General features: G+C 56.5%; 1 non-coding gene across 1 annotated transcript; it reads left to right on the top strand.

The window, feature by feature from the left end:
- The first annotated feature begins 204 nt into the window (after positions 1-204).
- Positions 205-357, top strand: LOC113455860. The gene has a single exon (XR_003376805.1). It is a non-coding gene; the product is annotated as a 5.8S ribosomal RNA (ribosomal RNA).
- Positions 358-5,256: the final 4,899 nt, after the last annotated feature.

The raw sequence follows: 5,256 nt of genomic DNA, 5'->3' as shown, positions 1-5,256 counted from the left end.
GGCTCGCCTCCGCGTGCCCGGTATGTCTGTCAGTCTCTGCATTTCCGTCCAGACCTGCTCTCCTAGCGTTATGTTTTTTTTCCTTGTCTCACTGGCCGGCCCAAGGCGAACCCCTCTCCGTTCGACTGCCACCTCTCCAGGGGCGGCGGGTGGAGAGGAGGCTGTGCCGCCGTCAGCTCTTATCTGAAAGGAAAACGCTCATATGACTCTTAGCGGTGGATCACTCAGCTCGTGTGTCGATGAAGAACGCAGCTAGCTGCGAGAATTAATGTGAATTGCAGGACACATTGATCATTGACACTTCAAACACACTTGCGGCCCTGGGTTCCTCCCGGGGCTACGCCTGTCTGAGCGTCGCTTGACGATCAATCGCCTCCCTCTCTTCCCGCGAGAGAGGGGGTGTCACGCGGATGGGAATTTGTTCGCAGGGCCCCACGCGGGCCCTTCTTCTCCCCAAGTTCAGACGTGTGCAGGGCGTCGTTGTCGGTGGCGGTCACACAGCGGTCGCGCCCCAGCACGTCCCTCACTTGCCTGCTCGCCCTCCTTCCCTCAGGTCCTCTTCCCCCCTGCTCCTCCATTTCTGCTCTCAAGTCACCCTCGTGGGCGCTCCCTCCTCCTATTCCCCACGCCTCCTCCGTTTCCCTGGCCGTGCCCAGTGGGGAGCTCTTCGTGAGGTCCAGCCGTCGAGGGGTGGGGGTGAGGGACGCGTCCGGCCCTGGGGCGTGCCCCCGCTAGCCGATCTGCTGGGATCCACATGGGGAAGAGACTCTCCTGTGTGTTTGGGGGTGGGTCTCGGTGGCGGGGGTCCGTGGGCACCTTCATCGACGCCTCTGCTGCCCGGTGAGTGTAGGGCCGGAGAGAGAAGAGGTGCGAGCGGGGGTGGCCTGGAGGGGCATGCGTCACCCGTCTCGGGGTGTGAGCGTGTGTCGTTCAGGAGAGGATGAGGACGTCCGCCCTCACTGGGCAGTGCATTGGTCCCGGGGCTCTCGCGGGATGCCGGCGTACCTTCCCTCGATCCCATTCCTCCCCACGACGCCTTCCGCCACTCTGTCTGGGAGCGTCTTCGCTCTGCACGTGCCCGTGAGGTTTGGCCGGGCTCGCGCCGCGGCCGTGATTGTCGCAGCAGTTCCGATCACGTGTCTCCCGCCCTCCTTCTCTGCTCCCTCTCCTCCGCATTCCGCACCCCGGGTGCATCCACTCCGGTGCCAGCCCGCAGGATGCTGTGGTGTCCTTCGGCTGCCGATGCGAGCTCTCCTTGGTGGAGCGGCTGGCTGGGCAAGGCCCGTGGAGAAGAGAGGGGAGGCTAGCGAGGGTCAGGCCCATCGCCGGCCCTGATGTCCCAGCCGGGCAGGCCATGCGCATGTGTGTGGGGTCGCGGGAGGTAGATAGGGAGCGGGCGCCCGCCACCTGCCCCCCCACCCCCCTTCTCCTCCGCACGCGGTGGCCCGTCCACCTCTCCTAACGGGTTGCCGACATGTGTTCCCCACCTTGGTGCTGTGATCGCCACCGTCCCCTCCCTCCTGAGCTGGAGGGGCCCTGCTTCTCCCCTCTTGTCTCTGCCTCTGTGCCAGGCGCACACACGGCACGCATGCACGACCTCAGATCAGACGTGGCGACTCGCTAAATTTAAGCATATTAGTCAGTGGAGGTAAAGAAACTAACCAGGATTCCCTCAGTAATGGTGAGTGAACAGGGAAGAGCCCAGCGCCGAATCCCTGCCATGCGTCGCAGCGCGGGAAATGTGGCGTAAGGAAGACAAACTCCCCGGCGCCGCTCGTGGGGGGCCCAAGTCCTTCTGATCGATGCCCATCCCGTGGACGGTGTGAGGCAGGTAGCGGCCCCTGGCACACCGGGCCCGGGTCTTCCCGGAGTCGGGTTGCTTGGGAATGCAGCCCAAAGCGGGTGGTAAACTCCATTTAAGGCTAAATACCGGCAGGAGACCAATAGTCAACAAGTACCGTAAGTGAAAGTTGAAAAGAACTTTGAAGAGAGAGTTCAAGAGGGCGTGAAACTGTTAAGAGGTAAACGGGTGGGGTCTGTGCAGTCTGCCCGGAGGATTCAACCCGGTTGCACTCGTCCGGCCTTGCCGTGCTGGTGGGATCTCTCCTGCTCCCCATTCCTCCACCAGCGCATTCATTCCCCTCCTCACCTCGCAGGAGTGGTGGGGCGGCGTGGGGGCGGGGCAGGAGTGGGGTCGGCAGGGGACCGCCCCTCAGCTGGCTACCAGCCATGGCCAGGAGCACTTTCACTGTCGCGACAGCTGGGAAGGCCCGTCATGGAAGGTGGCTGGGGGGGGCGGCACCACCCATGGGCACCGAACCACCCTGCCCAGAGTGTTACAGCCCCCTGGCAGCAGCACTCGCCGAATCCCGGGGCCGAGGGAACCGGATAGCCATCGCCGCAATCTCCCCCCCTCGGGGGGTGGAGGCTGGGCCACCCCTCCCACGGCGCAACCGCTCTCCCACCTCCCCCCCTCCTCGGGGGTCCCGGGGTCGGGGCGGACTGTCCTCAGTGCGCCCCGGGCGTCGTCTCGCCGTCGGGCGGGGGGGGTTCATCAGTCACACTGCTCTGTCTTCGGAGCAGAGCCGAGCACACGGGGTCAGCCATGTCGGCTACCCACCTGACCAGTCTTAAAACACAGACCAAGGAGTCTAATGCATGCGCGAGTCAGGGGCTTGTCCAATAGCCACCGTGGTGCAATGAAGGTGAAGGGCCCGAGGTGGGATCCCGAGGCCTCCCCACTGCGCCGGGGAGGTGGAGCACGAGTGCACACATTAGGACCCGAAAGATGGTGAACTATGCCTGGGCAGGGTAAAGCCAGAAGAAACTCTGGTGGAGGTCCATAGCGGTCCTGATGTACAAATCGGTCATTCGACCTGGGTATAGGGGCGAAAGACTAATCGAACCATCTAGTAGCTGGTTCCCTCCGAAGTTTCCCTCAGGATAGCAGGCACTCTCGCAGAACACAGTTTTATCCGGTAAAGTGAATGATTAGAGGTCTTGGGGCCGAGATGATCTCAACCTATTCTCAAACTTTAAATGGGTAAGAAACCTGGCTCACTGGCGTGGAGACGGGCCGCGTGGAACACGAGTGCCTAGTGGGCCACTTTTGGTAAGCAGAACTGGCGCTGCGGGATGAACCGAATGCCGGGTTAAGGCGCCCAATGCCGACGCTCATCAGACCCCAGAAAAGGTGTTGGTTGATATAGACAGCAGGACGGTGGCCATGGAATTCGGAATCCGCTAAGGAGTGTGTAACAACTCACCTGCCGAATCAACTAGCCCTGAAAATGGATGGCGCTGGAGCGTTCATAGCGACATCGCTTTTTGATCCTTCGATGTTGGATCTTCCTATCATTGTGAAGCAGAATTCACCAAGCATTGGATTGTTCACATGAGCTGGGTTTTGTACGTAGCAGAGCAGCTCCCTCACTGTGATCTATTGAGAGTCAGCTCTCGACACAAGGGTTTGTCTTCCATCTCTTTTCCAGCACCACCCAAAACGTGGGGGAACCACGGACGCAGCACGGGCTGTGACGCTGGCTCTTCTCGGATGGATGTGTGGCGGGAATGCGCGCTCGCTCCAGCGGTGGCATCAGCTGCTGGTGGTACCCGAGATCCAATGGTTGGCCGAGGTCTCTGCCCGTCTCCCAACGGTGGGCTCCTCTGTTTTTCCGCTCCTCTGGGGAAGCTCCTCAGCTCCGTGGCTGCGCCATCCATTCGCCCACCGGCCCTGTTCCATTCTCCGTTGCGCCCCCCCCATCCGGGCCTTGGGCACAGCGCGGGGGAAGCATCGGTGGCGGCAGCAGTGGCGGCGGTGTCTGCGTGCGATAGCGGGTCTCGCGCGCCCGAGGTGCTTTCCCGGAGGGGGGTGAGGGGGTGTGAGAGGAAGGAGGAACCCCTCTCTCTCCACTTGCCTCGGGCGCCCTGCCCAGGCGTGGGCGCCTTTCTCTGGCTCCATCTCTCTTCCCAGGGGAGGATGGGCAGGGGTTTGGCAACACCCTGGGCCCCCTCTCTCCGCCGACCTCTGCTTGCTTGCCATAGGGGGAGGCAGAGGAGGGTGGGGGCACTTTTTTCCTCCTCCCCACTCCACCTCCTTTTCCAAAGGATCAGGGTAGACCAGTAGTCCCTCCCCATGGGCGTCCATTTTTCCCGGGGATGCGGTGGGTTGACCAGAAGGAAGTCCCGCTGGACTCTTTTACATATATATATATATATTCCTAGACCTGATGGGTCGACCAGTTGGCTCTCTGTGCACTTTTCTTTTCACAGACTAGAATAGAAATGGGTCAACCAGTTGTCGGATAATGTGTTTGGCCTTAAAATCCTAAGTACCGAGGTCGACCAGTTGGCCTTGTGAACTTGGGAGGACCAGTTGTCTTTTTTCATGTCTTGATTGACTGCTGTCATTTTTAAAAGTGTTGGTGCTTTGTTTATATGTTGTTTCTTTCTCTATCCCAGCCCACCCTACTCACTCACGTTTATTAATTATTTATTTATCTCTCTATTTATTTATTTATTTATTTATTTATCTATCTATCTATCTATATATCTATCTATCTATCTATCTATCTATCCATCCATCCATACAGATGGGGCAGGGGGAGAAGGGGGCTAGTGTGGTGAGAGGAAGGTGTTCTCCGTGGTCATCCACTTGTAAATAAGGCTGGGAATAAATAGATGAATATTAATTCATTTGAATAATATTAAAATTGTTCAAGTAGAAAATAATTGCTTTCTTTTCTGTTTGCCCAGAGATCTGACTGACTGCAACTTGGAAAGAAGACAGCCCTGCTGGACAGAGACTTCCCTCTTGCTTTGGGTGGGGCAGCTGAGTGAACGTGGGTGGATCGACCAGTTTATATGTTTATTTCCATATTTTGTCTTTGCTTGCTTACTTATCTATCTGTTCAGCCCATCTCATTTACTTACTTCTTTAAAAAATGACCCACCTAGTAATTTACTTCCTTCCTTCCTTCCTTACTTACTTGTTCATTCATTCATTCACTTATCTTCTTTCATATATCTGTATATTTATCTGCTGATTTAGCCTGACTCATTTATTTACTTATTAAATGTTTCAATTATTATATATTCATTCTTTATTTGTCTATTTTTATGTGTGTATTTACTTACTTTCTTAATTTTTTTTTTTTACTTTTTAAAATTTATTTAATTTTTTTCTTTGGGAATGTAGATCATTTCTTTCTTTCTTTCTTTCTTATATCTGTATATTTATCTGCTGATTTAGCCTGA

The sequence above is a fragment of the Microtus ochrogaster genome, unplaced genomic scaffold (genome assembly GCF_000317375.1).
Source record: "Microtus ochrogaster isolate Prairie Vole_2 unplaced genomic scaffold, MicOch1.0 UNK201, whole genome shotgun sequence".
NCBI classification, from domain to species: Eukaryota; Metazoa; Chordata; class Mammalia; order Rodentia; family Cricetidae; genus Microtus; species Microtus ochrogaster.
The sequence above is the reverse complement of the archived record's forward strand: the minus strand, read 5'-3'. Positions and strand labels throughout refer to the sequence as shown.